The sequence below is a fragment of the Pongo pygmaeus genome, chromosome 15, assembly GCF_028885625.2.
Source record: "Pongo pygmaeus isolate AG05252 chromosome 15, NHGRI_mPonPyg2-v2.0_pri, whole genome shotgun sequence".
Lineage (NCBI taxonomy): Eukaryota > Metazoa > Chordata > Mammalia > Primates > Hominidae > Pongo > Pongo pygmaeus.
In genome coordinates this window covers 53,745,796-53,762,861 of record NC_072388.2, presented here as the reverse complement: position 1 = coordinate 53,762,861, position 17,066 = coordinate 53,745,796, and positions in this window count along the sequence as shown.

Sequence of the window (17,066 nt, the reverse complement as noted above, 5' to 3'; positions counted from 1 at the left end):
ATGCAACCTGACCTGCTGTGTTAACTCTTTCCTCACAGTCTGTATTTTCTAAAATGTCTATAATTAACATATATTACTTTTATAATCAGAAAAGTAACTAGTAACATAAAGGCATCCAAACATAATGATTTTCTTTTTAGTTATTTAATGATGGTGCTTTGTAAGCTCAGTACATTTTCCTGTAGTTAGCAGAGCTACTAAGAGTATAGTCACCCTACTAGACATTTCACAGATGCCTATCAGAGCCTTTATATGCTTTGGGAAAAACCATAAAAACAGGCATGAAAGAGCATATGAAACCTAGGAGGAACCACAGCAACATCTAGTTCCACTTCGCCATCTTAGAGATGAGGAAATGGGAATTCTGAACAGTGAAAGGACTCTCCCCAGATTCTAAACCTTAGGGTTTTCAATTAAAAACCTGTCTTGGAATTGCTGAAATGTTTGCTCAGTTGCTTCTGAATGTCTTTACCATGGAAGAAGCTGGAGCCCTGAATGATGAGCTCACCTGGACCAAGCACACATAGTTTGTCCTCCTTCAGTCTGGATAGTGACTTCCCTTCCTCCCACCGCCCCAGTGGCCTGACGGGATCCCACGTCAAGAGCGTTCAATGCTATTGGGTCAATGTTCCAGCTCGGAACCTAACAAGAGGATAGGTTCATCTTCACTAAATTTTGCTTTTCTTTCACCTTCATTTACTCTCTTGTAAGTTGCAGGGAGATACGGATTCCTTTTAGGTCTCCCAGAACCAGGTCTTACAGTGGTTATGACTTCAGGTAGTAAAGTCAAATGGTCCAGGATTTGAAGTCTGTTTTTGCATCTACTTGTATGATTTGGCTTATGTGATTTGAGTGAGTTACTTGGGGAAGTTACTTAATAAAAACAGTAGTACCTTCTTCCTAAGGTTACTGGGAAGAGGAAAGGAATGTCTTTCATGTAATAACTCTCAACTAGCATAGGGCTTGGCATATAGTAAATGTTCAATAAATATTAGCTATTATTTTTTAAATAGATGGTCCATTTATTTTGGAAAACTCTATTCTCTGATTTTTAAGACCATTTTATTGAAGTAATTGATATGCAGTATAAACTGAACACGTTTAAAGTATAGAATATCATGTTTTGACATGTATACACCCGTGAAACTATCACCATAATCAAGTTAATGAACATATCCATAACACCTAAAAGTTTTCTTTTTCTTTTCTTTTTTTTTTTGAGATGGAGTCTCGCTATGTTGCCCAGGTTGGAGTGCAGTGGTACGATCTCTGCACACTGCAACTTCCACCTCCCGGGTTCAAGTGATTCTCCTGCTTCAGCCTCCCAAGTAGCTGGGATTACAGGTGCCTGCCACCGTGCCCGGCTAATTTTTTTTTTTTTTTTTGAGGAGGAGTCTCGCTCTGTCACCCAGGTTGGAGTGCAGTGGTACGATCTTGACGCACTGCAACCTCCACCTCCCGGGTTCAAGTGATTCTCCTGCCTCAGCCTCCAAAGTAGCTGGGATTACAGGTGCCTGCCACCATGCCCGGCTAATTTTTTTTTTTTTTTTTGAGATGGAGTCTCACTCTGTTGCCCAGGCTGGAGTGCAGTGGCCTGATCTTGGCTCACTGCAAGCTCCGCCTCCCAGGTTCACACCATTCTCCTGCCTCAGCCTCCTGAGTAGCTGGGACTACAGGCGCCTGCCACCATGCCTGGCTAATTTTTTGTATTTTTAGTAGAGACAGGGTTTCACCGTGTTAGCCGGGATGGTCTCGATCTCCTGACCCCGTGATCTGCCTGCCTCAGTCTCCCAAAGTGCTGGGATTACAGGCATGAGCCACTGCGCCCGGCCCTAATTTTGTATTTTTAGTAGAGATGGGGTTTCACTACGTTTGTCAGGCTGGTCTTGAACTCCTGACCTCAGGTGATCCACCCACCTCGACTTCCCAAAGTGCTGGGATTACAGGCGTGAGCTACCGCGCCTGGCCAAAGTTTTCTTATACCTGTTTATAATCCCCTTGTTTGTCCTCAGGTAACACTATCTACTATCTGTCTCTACAGATTAGCTTGCATTTCCTAGAATCTTACTTATATAATTGGAGTAATATAGTATATACCCTTCTTTTGGCTTTCTTTATTGAGCTATGTTGTGAGATTCATTCATGTTTAGAGTATCAGTTACTAAGTAGTATTCCATTGTTTGGCTATATCAAAATTTGTTTGCCCATTTACCTATTAATGGACATTTTGCACTGTTTCCAGTTTGGAGATATTAGATATAAAACCTCTATAAACATTTATATATAAGTCTTTGTATGGACATACACAAATGATCTCTGACTTAACATTGATTCGACTTAAGATTTTTCAACTTTACAATGGTGTGAAAGCAATATGCATTCAGTAGAAACTGTCCTTCAAGTACCCATACATTCATTCTGGTTTTTACTTTCAGTACAGTATTCAATAATTTACATAAGATATTCAACATTTTATTATGAAATAGGCTTTGTATTAGATGATTTTGCCCAACTGTAGGCTAATGTAAGTGTTCTAAGCACATTTAAGGTAGGCAAGACTAAGCTGTGGTGTTTGGTAGGTTAGGTGTATTAAATGCATTTTCAACTTACGATATTTTCAATTTATGATGGGTTTATTGGGATGTAACCACATTGTAAGTCAAAGACCATCTCTACTTATATTTCTCCTGGGAGTAGAATGAGTGGGTCATTAGGTAGGTACATGTTTAACTTTTTGCGAAACTGACAAATTGTTTTCCAATTGGTTGTACCACTTTACATTCCCACCAGTGGTGTATGAGAATTCCACTGTCACCAACAGTTGGTACAGTCAACATTTTTAATTAAATTAATTTTATTTATTTATTTATTCATTTTTATTATTTTATTTTATTTTTTTGAGACAGGAATCTCGCTCTGTCACCCAGGCTGGAGTGCAATGGTGCGATCATGGCTCACTGCAGCCTCAACTTCCCAGTCTCAAGTGATCCTCCCACCTCAGGTTCCCAAGTAGCTGGAACTACAGTCACATGCCACCACAACAGACTAAGTTTTTCTATTTTTTGTAGAGACAAGATCTCACTATGTTGCCCAGGCTGGTCTTGAAATTTTGGGCTCAAGTGATTCTCCCACCTTGGCCTCCCAAAATGCTGAGATTACAGGCGTGAACTACCCTGCCCAGTCCTGTTTTTAATTGTATACATTCTAGTAAGTGTGTAGTGATATCTCTTTGTGTTTTTAATTTGAATTTCTCTCTTGACTAATGATGTTGAGCAATTTTAATGTGCTTATTCACCGATATGTCTTTTTGATGTAATGTCTGCCCTAATCATTTGCACATTTTTTAATTGGGGAATTTTTTTTCTTATTGTTGTTTTGTGACTTCATTCCATATTCTATACGAGTCCTTTATTAGATATGTGGTTTGCCAATACTCCCTCCCAGTCTATAACTTCATCATGCTCTTAACAGTGTCTTTTGAAGAACAAAAAATCTCAATTGCAGTGAAGTGCAATTTATCATTTTTTTCTTTTATCGACTGTGCTTTTGTTGTTCTAATCTAAGGTCATAAAGATTTTCTCTTGTATTTTTTTCTAGAAGTTTTATAGTTTTAGGTTTTACATTTAGGTCTATAATACATTTTTAGTTTTTGTACACGGTATGAGGTATGGATCAAAGCTAATATTTTTGCCAATGGATAGCCAGTGTTTTAGCATTGTTAAAAAGACTATCCTTTGTAAAATCACTTTTGCACTTTTGTTGAAAATCAATTTGCTATATATGTGGTATTTTTACACTCTTTGTTTCCCCAATGATTCATTTGTCTATCTTCATACCAATACCATAATGTCTTGATAACTGTAACTTTATAATAAGTTTTGAAGTCAGGAAATGTATTTTAAAACATTTTCTTCTTTTGCAAAGTTGTTTAGCTATTCTAGGTCTTTTGCATTTCCAAATTATTAATAATTTTAAAATCAGCTTGTTGATTTTTACACGAAAAAACCTGCTGAGGTTTTGATTAGCATAACATTGAATCCAGATGCAAATTTGGGGAGATATGACATTTTGACAATGATGAATCTTCTGATCCGTGAATATGGACTATCTCTTCATTTAATGAGATCTTTTAAATTTCTCACAGCTATGTTTTATAGTTTTCAGTGTACAGAACTTGCATGTCATTTGTTAGTTTTATTGCTGTGCATTTGACATTTTTGGTATTAGTGTAAGTGGCATTGTTTTAAATTTCAATTTCCAAATGTTTGCTAGTATATAGAAATACAACTGCTGGGCACGGGGCTCATGCCTGTAATCCCAGAACTTTGGGAGGCCAAGGTGGGTGGATCATCTGAGGTCAGGAGTTCGAGACCAGTCTGGCCAATGTGATGAAATGCCTGTCCCCACTAAAAATATAAAAATTAGCCAGGCATTGTGGCACACCCCTGCAATCCCAGCTACTCCTGAGGCTGAGGCATGAGAATCCTTTGAACCCAGGAGGCTGAGGTTGCAGTGAGCCAAGATTGCACCACTGCACTCCAGTGTGGATGACAGAGTGAGACTCCATTTCAAAAGAAAGAAAAAGAAAAGAAATACAACTGGTTTTTTTATATTGAACTTATGTCCAGCAACCTTGCTAAACTCACTTTTTAGTTCTGGTAGCTATTTTTGTAGATGCCATGGGATTTTCTGAATAATCATGTCATCTATGAATAGACAGCTTTACTCCTTCCTCTCCAGTCTGGTTGTCTATTGTTTCTTTTTCTTGCCTTATTGCGCTGGCTGAAACCAGCACAGTGTTGAGTAGAGGTGATGAAAGCAGACATCCTTGCCTTGTTCCTGATTCTACAGAAAAAGCATTGTCTTTCACCATTTAGTATGATGTTAGCTTTAGATATCCTATAACAGGCTGAAGAAATACCCTTCTGTTTCTAGTTTGCTAAGAGCTGTTTTGCTTGGTTGGTTTTTGGGTTTTTTATAAATCAGTAATTGATGTTGGATTTTTTCAAATGTTTTCCTGCATCTATTGAGATCATTATTTTTTCTTTTTTAGTCTGTAATATGGTGAACTATATAGATTGATTTTATAACAACTTTATTAAGATATAACACATGTGGCATAAAGTTCACCTTTTTAAAGTGTATAATTCAGTGGTTTGTACACAAGTGACAGAGTTGTGTGTGTATCATCACTATCAAATCCCATAACATTTTCATTTCCCTGAAAGAAAGTCTGAACCCATTAGAAGTCATTTCCCATTTTCTTCCCTCTCCCCATGCCCTGGCAGCCACCAACCCACCTCTATAAATTTGACTATTCTGAACATTTTATATACATAGAATCCCACTATATGCAGCCTTTTGTGACTGGTTTCTTTCACTTAGTATAATGTTTTCAAGGTGCATCAAGTTATAGCATGTATCAGAATTTCATGTCCATTTATGGCTGAATAATATTCCATTGATGGGAATACCACATTTTGTTTATCCATCAGTTGATGGACATTTAGGTTGTTTCTACTTTTTGGCTGTTATGGACAATGCTGCTATCAACATTTGTGCACAGGTGTTTGTGTGGACATATATTTTCATTTTTCTTGGGTGTATATCCCTAGGAGTAGAATTGCTGGTCATACAGTAACTTTATGTTTAACCTTGTGAGGGACTTCCAGGCCAATGGTGAGGTTCAAGCAAGGGAAGGAGGAGGTTCTGGGTACATATGGTACATATTTGCTCTATTGGAGCAATGGTACATATTTGCTCTATTGGAGAGAAGCAATTGGCCAAAATTGTAGCTTGTCATTAGTCTGTTGAACAGCCATGGATTTTCATTACCTGGGCAGAGAACACATGAAGCCAGGCTAGGTATCACCAATGTGTGACCATATCAAAGACTTGTGAATATTGGTATTTAATGTATCACTATTTAGTGCCCAGGTCCCCCTTATGTATGTTTATTACCACGTGTACTCTTGGTTCTCCCAGCTCTTTTCATCTGTGTTTAACCCACACATTTTCTATATGCTAATTACTGATTTATACTTGATATTTTATGAGTTCATCCCATTTCTTCTATAAAATAATTGAATATTTTGAAACTGTATATCAAATGCATGTTAAACCCTTCCCCTCTGTTATTCATTTCTCTATGACACCACAGTTACTTTGCACACAATGCTGAATAAATGTTAAATAAAAAATAAGCAGGGTCGGACCCGTAATCCCAGCACTTAGGGAGGCCAAGGCAGGAAGATTGCTTGAGCCCAGAAGTTTGAGACTAGCCTGGCCTCATGACAAAAACCCATCTCTACTAAAAATACAAAAATTAGCTGGACATGGTGGCACATACTTGTGGTCCCAGCTACTTGGGAAGCTGAGGTGGGAGGATCACCCAAGCCCGGGAGGCAGAGGTTACAGTGAGCTGAGATTGCGCCACTGCACTCCAGCCTAGGCGACAGAGTGAGACTTCGTCTCAAAAAAATAATAAAATTAAAACAAGCAATAATCTCAGGTAGTCCTGCCATAGAAATAAGCAGTTATTCAAACAAAAGTTTCCTGTGATTAAGTACTTGGGAAATACTGGGTTTTTTGTTGTCGTTGTTGTTTTTACTATAGGACTTGCTAGCCCCTTAATGTACTAATGTGGTGGTACTTCTTCATGAATGGATTTCACATTCAGTGTCCTCAAACCTACTGATCCATGGAACCCTTTACTCAAGGTGCAGCTCTAGAAATTGGTGTTGTATAAAATACACCTTGAGAAATGCTGCCTTGGGGATTGCTCTGTGCAAGGCCTTGGAAGTATAGCTGTTTACTACAGGAGCCATAGACGGAACAGCTGAACTGAAATTCCTCCGGGTACCTTTTATAAAGTATAAACATCCCACTTTTCTGGTTTGTTTTTTTGTTTTTTGTTTTTTTTTTTGTCTCACTCTGTCGCCCAGGCTGAGTGCAGTGGTGTGATCTTGGCTCACTGCAACCTCCACCTCCCAGGTTCAAGCAATTCTCCTGCCTCAGCCTCCCAAGTTGCTGAGACGACAGGCACATGCTGCCACGCCTGACTAATTTTTTGTATTTTAGTAGAGACAGGGTTTCACCATGTTGCCCAGGCTGATCTCGAACTCCTGAGCTCAGGCAATCTGCCTGCCTCGGCCTTCCAAAGTGCTAGGATTACATGAGTGAGCCACTGCACCCAGCCTATTTTTTAAAACAATAACAAGAAGCAAGATAGGGAAATTGAAGTAACTTGGAGTATGAGCTGACTAAATTATGCAATGAAGGGTTTTTCTAATTTCTCCTTTTGAGTAAATACAAGAATAATGTCCCATCCCCTAAACAGCACAGTGCTGAGACTAATTCTTTGACAAATATTAGGCACATTGAAATATTAGGTTTATAAAAAGGAGACTTCAGGGAAAGCGTGGTGGCTCACGCTTGTAATCCCAGCACTTTGGGAGGCCGAGGTGGGTGGATTACCTGAGGTCAGGAGTTCGAGACCAGCCTAGCCAACATGGTGAAACTCTGTCTCTATTAAAAATACAAAAATTAGCCGGATGTGGAGGCACATGCCTGTAATCCCAGTACTCGGGAGGCTGAGGCAGAAGAATTGCTTGAACCGAGGAGGTGGAGGTTGCAGTGAGCCAAGATCGCTCCATTGCACTCCAGCCTGGGTGACAAGAGCGAAACTCTGTCTCACCAAAAAAAAAAAAAAAAAAACAGAAAGACTGCGTCTTCCACCTGGCTGGAAAAATATGCCTAATAGAACACCAAGGAATCCAAATCTCTATGCGAAGTATCTCCCTCATATGGTTAGCCTGGAGAGCCAAGGGATCCTAAAACTTAAAACTGAGTTTACTGGAGCTCTCTGTATTGTAGATGGGAGAACAGCTAACTTAATCTAGTAGACAATATAGGGACAGAAACAGAGCCAATCATAGGTCTCCTACCCTATCATGCTCCATTTCACATCCTCTGGCCCCAACACTATCAACATGAGGCAGGTATCACTGCCCCGACCCATACCGTCCTGCACACAGGATTGCCTCTCCCCCTTGCCCTTTTTGCAGTCTCTTCTTGCACCCTTCCCTAAGCATATCTCCAGCCTGAATCCTGCTCAGCCGTCAAATTTCAGCTCAAATGTCATTTCCTCTGGTGAGCTTTCCTTGACTCCAGAATACTAGGTTATACATTATTTCCCCATCGCTTATTACAAATGTAATTTATATTATTTAGTGATTGTCTCTTCCACTAGCTTGTAAACTACACAAGGGCAGAAGCCATTTAACTTGTTGAGTATTGAATTTCCAGGATGTGGCACAGAGTAAGTAGTCAAAAAATACCAGTTAGTGGCTCACACCAGTAGCCCCAGCTACTCAGGAGGCTGAGGTGGGAGGGAGTATCACTTGAGCCAGGGAGTTTGAGGCTGCAGTGAGTTATGATCGAGCCACTGCACTGCAGCCTCGGTGACAGGGCAAGACCTTGTCCCCCCAAAATAATAATAATAAAATAAATAGGCCGGGCACAGTGGCTCACGCCTGTAATCCCAGCACTTTGGGAGGCTGAGGCAGGCGGATTACAAGGTCAACAGATGGAGACCATCCTGGCCAACATGGTGAAACCCCATCTCTACTAAAAATACAAAAATTAGCTGGGCATGGTGGTGCGCACCTGTAGTCCCAGCTACTCGGGAGGCTGAGGCAGGAGAATTGCTTGAACCCGGGAGGCGGAGGTTGCAGTGAGCTGAGATTTTACCACTGCACTCCAGCCTGGCGACAGAGCGACACTCCATCTAATAAAATAAAATAAATAAATAAAAAATAAATAAATAGGCCAGGCGCAGTGGCTCACACCTGTAATCCCAACACTTTGGGAGGCTGAGGTGGGCAGATCACCTGAGGTCAGGGGTTTGAGACCAGCCTGGCCAACATGGTGAAACCCCATCTCTACTAAAAATACAAAAATTAGCCAGCTGTGGTGGTGGGTGCCTGTGTAATCCCAGCTACTCAGGAGGCTGAGGCAGGAGAATTGCTTGAATCTGGGAGGCAGAGGTTGCAGTGAGCTAAGATTGTGCCACTGCACTCCAGCCTGGGTGACAAAGTGAGACTCCATCTCAAAAAAAAAAAAATAATAATAATAAATACATACATACCAGTAAGTTGAACGACTAAAACCTAGGTGCTAAAATATCTTTGCTCATTTATCTTAGGCCTATTCTATCTTTCTTTGTCCTAGGACAAAATCTTATCAACTCCTTTGTCCAAAGCTCAAATCCCTCAAGACTCATTCGAGGAAGTCTTCTCTTGCCGATTCCCCAGTCAGAGTAGTTGTTGGCCTTTGTGGACACAGGCTAATCTCTCACGTAATCCCAAATTAGCTGGGAAAAGCCATGCTCTTTTAGAATATGAGGTATTCAGAGTTGCTAGGGGGCCTGAAACTCTGTAATGAATAGCTCATGTGTACTCCCAAAACCCAGCAAGAAGGAACAGTGCAGCTGTGGGCAGCCAACAAGCAAGTCATGTTCACAGGTATGTGGCTGACGTCAGTGCTGATAACTCATGAAAGCTGTTCCAGGGTAGAGCTGTTCTCTGGAGTGTTGGGAACACAGCTACTCAGAGGTACAATTGTGACACTGGACTTCCTCCCCAGATGGGGCGCCTGCCTGCCCTTCATCTCTTGCCGAAACTCACTCACATACCCAGGCCTGGGGCTTGTGATTTTCCTAATCCATCCCCAAGGTGAGCTGCTTTCAAACAGGGTGTGCAATTGATTTGGAAATATGGCCAGGTGCAAAGTAGCGTGAGGTGAGGAGACAGATGTTCTTTTGGACTCTCTTTCTCTGAGACAGGTCTTTTTCTGAAGTGCCTTAAAATATTAATGGTGCCCCGCGTGATAAAGGGGAAAGAGCATGGCTCTGCACTCCACAGGCTGTGAATTTTTACCCCTTCCTTACGTTGTTGTGAGGACACAGTGAGTGTGAGTAAAGGCCTTGGGTAAGGGGCGGGGCTTTATAGGGCATTGCTAAGGGAGAAAACAGAAAACAAAGCATGTGGGTGACTGTCTGAGACATCACTAGTGTTCAACAAATGGTAGCTGTTTCACTATTAGGTGCTCCTCGAGTGTACTCAGAGCAATCCGTGCCTCCTGCATCAGTAACATCACACCAGATGAAAATGGCCTGCTTATTTTTCTGTTTCTTTCGCTAAACTGTAACACTCTTGTAGGCCCAATACCTAGAAAAATGCCTTTCAGCTCCCATGATAAGCTCATATCTGATGTCAGGTGCCAACTGCCTCACATGGATGACTTCATTTAATTCTCATAACCCTGTGGAGTTAGGCATGAGTGTAATCCTCATTTTATTTTATTTTTTATTTTCTTTTGTGTGTGCAGAGTTTCATTCTTGTTGCCCAGGCTGGAGTGCAATGGCGTGATCTTGGCTCACTGCAACCTCCACCTCCCCAGTTCAAGTGATTCTCCCGCCTCAGCCTCCCGAGTAGCTGGGATTACAGGCGCCCACCAGCATGCCTAGCTAATTTTTGTATTTTTTAGCAGGGACGGGGTTTCACCATGTTGGCCAGACTGGTCTCAAACTCCTAACCTCAGGTGATCCGCCCGCCTCGGCCTCCCAAAGTGCTGGGATTACAGGCGTGAGCCACCACACCCGGCCCTCATTTTATAGCTGAATAAGCGAAGGCACCACAAGGTTAAGTAATTCAGCCAGTGTGATCTATGTAGTAAGCAGTGGAGTCAGCATTTAAACACAGCTGGCCAGGTTCCAGAACCTGTGCTCTTTACCTCTGGTTTTTTGTTTGTTTGTTTGTTTGTTTTCTTTTGTTTTTTTTTTTTTGAGACGGAGTCTCGCTGTTTCGCCCAGGCTGGAGTGCAGTAGCACTATCTCGGATCACTGCAACCTCCGCCTTCCAGGTTCAAGCAATTCTTCTGTCTCAGCCTCCCAAGTAGCTGACACTACAGGCACGCACCACCATGCCCAGCTAATTTTTGTATTTCTAGTAGAGATGAGGTTTCACCATGTTGGCCAGGCTGGTCTCAAACTCCTGACCTCAAGTGATCCTCCCACCTTGGCCTCCCAAAATGCTGGGATTACAGGCGTGAGACACCACGCCCAGCCTGCTCTCTACCTCTGTACTACGCTGCCTCTGTCCTCACTCTAATTATGTTTTTCTCATTTTTCTCCCTAATAGCACAGTGAAAAATACCATCCCTATTGTCTTCCGTATTTGTGGGGCTATCTTTATTCTGCGATTCTCGTTGTACTGGCCCAACACAATGCCTTACACAATCGAATGCTTGACAATCGCCTCCCCATTGGTGCCGAGCTGGGTCTGGCATGCTGGGTTTATGACCCAGTTATGCTCTTTTCACAAAAACATTTCTGGATGCCATTGTCAGACAGGACACTAGACTGACTGGACTACTGGGAAGACCCTTTTATGCTCTTGTGTTCTAAATGACAGCCCTGTTTCCTAAAGTAATTGAGGTTTTCTGTTATCAGCATAAAAGGAAACCATGGATGCTAGGCACAGCCTCGTGCTACTGTTACATGCCTCAGACATCAGTCACCACTGAAGTTAGGCCTGTCTGCCTCTCTCAAAGACAGTCTGAGTGAAACTGGAGTTTTCTTTCAATATTAGGTGCTCAGGTCCCATATGCTTTTAAAAACATGTAAATTATATATGCAAGAGAATGACACACATTTGGAGTTAAATAAGTCCAATGAATACTCCTGTATAGCCACCATCCCACTCAACTCAATAGAATATTACCAGAATCTCAGGCTAAGCGCGGTGGCTCACGCCTGCAGTATCCCAGCACTTTGGGAGGCTGAGGTGGGTGGATCGCTTGAGCCCAGGAGTTCGAGACTAGCCTGGGCCACATGGTGAAAACCTGTCTCTACAAAAAAAATCAGCTGGGCCTAGTGGTGCATGCCTGTAGTCCCAGCTACCAGAGAGGCTGAGGTGGGAGGATTGCTTGAGGGGAGGTCAAGCCTGCAGTAAGCCGTGATTGAGCCACTGCACTCCATCCTGGGCGACAGGGCGAAACTCTATCTCAAAAAAAAAAAAAAAAAAAAAAGTGTGTTTGTGTGTGTGTATATATATGTGTGTGTGTGTATATATATATGTGTATGTGTGTATATATATCCAGAATCTATCCTCTCCCCACTGCGTCCTTCTCCCACTCCTCCCCCTGGCAATGCTAACATGCTTTTCATTATAAAGTATTAGTTGTTTGAAAGGGATAATTTTTCTGATGACTACTGTATATCAGATGTGATTCCTAAGTACTTTATGTTATAAAAGGTGCTAGCAGCGAAAGAATATTCAAACTTGTATTTTGAAGTTTCATTTTCAATGTGAACTGATACTGTCAGTGAGCTGCTTTCTATTCTAACTTTACAACCACAGTGCTACAGCGTAATAGTGTGCTGAGAACAGATGTGTCATTAAATTGTTGATGTGCAAAATTTTGCCACAAATTGGGGACATGTACTTCTGTGGCAGTGACTGCCAGAATGTTAAGATGACCGGTGCTGCAGATGGGGAAGAGCAGATGCAAACAGCAGGAGTGAAGAGGTGACTGTAACATGAAGCCAGGGCCACAGATAGATTGTTTCCTGCAACACGTAAGAACTTTGCTGTGTAACTATGTGAGAGAACTTGGCCATGGCAGCAGATGCTCTCCTCAAACACCCTGATGAATACTAGTGTGGTAACACCTGAAGCATTTAATCCTTACAGGAGAGCCACAAGTTCTAGTATTCAAAAATGCACCTCAAGCACCAAAAAGTTGACAACTCTTACTTGGCCACTAGATATTTCTGAAATGATTTAACAAGTTTTTGCTATTTCCCTGCCATTCAAGTATTGTATGAAATAATAATTTCATTGTCCCCTAGTCCCTCTTTACTGTGAATTAGAAACAAAACGTGTATGTCACCCCAGGGTTGGAGGAAATGAAACGTAATTCTATTACATATTTGGTAATATTTGTATGCAGCAGCCAGAGACCCTCCAAAATTGGGCATAAGCCAGGCGCGGTGGCTCCTGCCTGTAATCCCAGAAATTTGGGAGGCCGAGGCAGGAGGACTGGTTGAAGCCAGGAGTTCAAGAGAAGCCTGGGAAACATAGCAAGACCCCATCTCTAAAATAAAATGGACATAATTTTTGGTACTACTCAGTTTGTAAGGGGATTAAGTTGGGGGAAAAACTTAGGGCTTTAAGGGAAATTGCTTTCTGACTTGGGAGGGAAAAAGACATAATTGTGGCTATGTGGCAGAAACCTTTGGAAAGATGCCCAGAAAAGTAGAAAGCCCTGTTCCAACCCTCTTTCTCTAACTAGCTCCTCTATCTTAGAAGACATGACTCCCTGTTCCAAGACTGGAATGTGCTTGCTTCTTGCCGTTGGGACTTACTGAAGATAATGTAGCTACAATTCAGTGACTTGGATATGGTTCTTCACCTTTATAAGATGCTGTATGAGTAGCACCCTAAATAATATAGTCATCTCTCAGTATCCACAGGGGATTGGTTCCAGAACCCTCCTGGGATACCAAAATCCACAGATGCTCAGGTTGCTGATATTAAATGGTGTCGTATTTGCCTGTAAACTACGCACATCCTCCCTTATACTTTAAATCATATCTAGATTACTTAGAATACCTAGTACAATGTAAATGCTAGCACATAGTTGCTATATTGTATTTTACATTTTGTATTTTTTATTGTTGTTTTCCTTCGAAATATTTTCCACCTGAGGTTGGTTGAATCCCCAGATGCAGAACCCACAGATACATGCGTCCAACTGTATGTGAATGAAGGGGTAACATCTACAGTAAAACATGTTTTTTAGGACAAGTTTTTTCTCTGAGGAAATAAACAAAATCTTCACTGGTACTCTTTTTTTTGTTATATTTAGGACAACCATGTGACTTATCACAAACACCTGGACACTTTTGTGGATGCAAGGGAGGTGCTTTAATAATTATACCTGGATGCCGGGCGTGGTGGCTCACACCTGTAGTCCCAGCACTTTGGGAGGCCAAGGTGGGTGGATCACCTGAGGTCAGGAGTTCGAGAACAGCCTGGCCAACATGGTGAAACCCCGTCTCTACTAAAAATACAAAAACCAGCTGGGTGTGGCGGTGGGCGCTTTAATCCCAGCTACTTGGGAGGCTGAGGCAGGAGAATCGCTCGAACCCAGGAGGCGGAGGTTGCAGTGAGCCGAGATGATGCCATTGCATTTCAGCCTGGGGGGCAAAAGCGAAACTCTGTCTCAAAAAAAAAAAAAAAAAAAACATACCTGACAAACAGAAACCAGAATGATTCCAGGCCATATATCCAACTGGGACGTATAACCACTTGCTTAGAGCACAAGGTTGGTGGTTAATAAATATTAGGATCACATTGTATACTCCCTGCTCCCCGTGTGAAGTAAGAGCTAATCACATTGTGTAACATTTAATCCTTAACGTTGATCATCTAATTTTTATTTTTTTGAGACAGGGTCTTACTCTGTCACTCAGGCTTGGTACCATCATGGCTCACTGCTACCTCTGCTTCTTGGGCTCATGTGATCCTCCTGCCTCAGCCTCCCAAGTAGCTGGGATTATAGGCATGAGCCACCACGCCTGGGTGATAATCTGATTTTTAAAAAAGGAATATTCATATAGAGATACTATATTAGATGTGCATTGTTTGGGTATGCTAACATACCCAGTGGATCTCTGGCTAGAGGGAATGAAGAATGTTTGTTCCCTCATGGTACTTTGAGCATTATTATGTCTATAGGTAAGGGAAGTGAGCACAGGAAGCTAATCAATTGCCGTAAATCACACACCAGAGCTGAGCTCAAAGTTCAAAATAAAAACTCTAAAAAATAAATTCACGACCCAACACTGATTTAAAAAGAAAAGTAAAAAATAAAAATACAAACTCTGCCCTGTGAATCCCCAGCAATTGTGTTGCTCACTGAACCATGAAGGGCTGACCTTTAGAATTTGATCACAGATGCATCGGAGGTGGAGACTTATTTACCACCTTTCAGACGAGAAATCTTATGTTGGGAAGCTGCTTTTCCTAGTTCGCACAAGTCCTCTTCATCCCACTTCTATAAAAAGCCCAAGTAAGAGTCCTAATCATTAGTCATGCAGTTTAGTCTTTTTGTAGATTTGAGCATTTAAGAAAGGATGCAGGTGATTCATTAAGCTTAGTACTTGGGGTTTTTGTGTGTTGCAGTAACTAAGCAACAGTTAAGATATTTTAACTTAGCACGTCCTGCATTGGCACATTTAAAAAAAGAACTGTCACGCCGTGCTTGGCAGAACTTCACTCTGACTCTTCCACACTCTGTGCAGTTCCTGTACATCTTGGCTGCCCATCCACTGCTAACAGAGACCTCTTCTGTCTCAGCTGCTCTGACAGCCTTGGCCTAGTGTGTGCCACTGCAGGGTAGCTGGACATCCATGTCTCCAATGACTGGTAACTGCAAAGGCTGGACCTGGAACTAGTGGTTTGATCATCCACTACCTTAATTCTCTCATTCACGTTTTAAACCCACTCTTAACTGCTACACCTTTGAACATCTGCCTTTATGAAAACACAACTCAAGTTCTAGGTTAGCACTTTAAGAACTGTGATTATTCACAAAACCATGCATTTCAAACATAACCATTAGCTTTTTTTTTTTTTAACTGAATATCCAATGAAACTCACTAAATGAAGTGTGAGAGGTCTGCTACATAACATTCAATTTAGATAGATTTGATTGTCCAGATACAGTTTTGGAAGAACTGCAGTACTAGATGCCTGAACAAAAAAAATAGAACCTAGTGGATAAACTCTAAGCCTTGATAACAGAAGCACTGGTTCATTATTTATGTGGTATGACTCTGGGAATTTAACCTCTAGACAGGATCTTGCTCTGTCGTCCAGGCTGGAGTGCAGTGTAGCCTCTAACTCCGGGGCTCAAGTGATCCTGCCACCTTGGCTTCCTGAGTAACTGGGACTAGAGGCACATGCCACCACACCTGGCTAATTCTTCAATTTTGGCTTGTGGAGATGGGGTCTTGCTATGTTGTCCGGGATGGTCTCAAACTCCTGGCTTCAAATGATCCTCCTGTCCTGGCCTTTCAAAGTGTTGGGATTACACAGGCATGAGTCACTGCATCTCTCTTTTAAACTTGGTTTCCTTATCTCTAAAGTGGCTTTTAAATCTACGTATCTTTAAGGGAAGCTAGACTAAATGACCATTAAATAAAACAACAAGCTCTGACATAAAACATAATCAGAGCAAAACTTCCTCTTTTCTTATGTAAAACTAAGTATAGCTTAGAATCCCATATGACCCGATTCTATTATACTTGGGAACCTCTATGATCTAAATAAACCTCAAGTAGCAGACGTAGTCATTTATAATGGTAGTTTTTTAAAATTTAAAAGCAGCAAATCTGTCCCCTTCCTGAAGCAACTTATCAGTAAAGAAAATACACAAAGTGCAGAATGGAACTGCTCTAGGGAAAGCAGGGAGAGACTAAGTGTTATAAGCTCTACTTACTTGATCCTCTCCTCAGCACTGGGAAAATCAGTTTTTCCAAATGAGAGAAAAAAGTTTAAGTGCCACAAGGGCCAGGCATGGTGGCTCAAGCCTGTAATCCCAGCACTTTGGGAGGCTGAGGCAGGCGGATCACCTGAGGTCAGGAGTTTGAGACCAGCCTGGCCAACATGGCAAAACCCCATTTCTAGTAAAAATACAAAAACTAGCTAGGACTGGTGGTGTGCACCTCTAATTCCAACTACGCGGGAGGCTGGGGTTGCAGTGAGCAGAGATTGCATCACTACACTCCAGCCTGGGCGACAGAGTGAGACTGTCTCAAAAATAAAAGCCACAGGAATAAGCTCTATGAGATGACCCAAATCCTCTTCTGGCACTAGAATTCTATTGCATGACTTATTTAAAATAAGTGAGCTAATATTTAGAATTCTATTTTGCTTTAGAGATCAGTTGCAAAAGGATTGGTGCTAAGAGTATTAATACGGTGATAAAAAAGGACT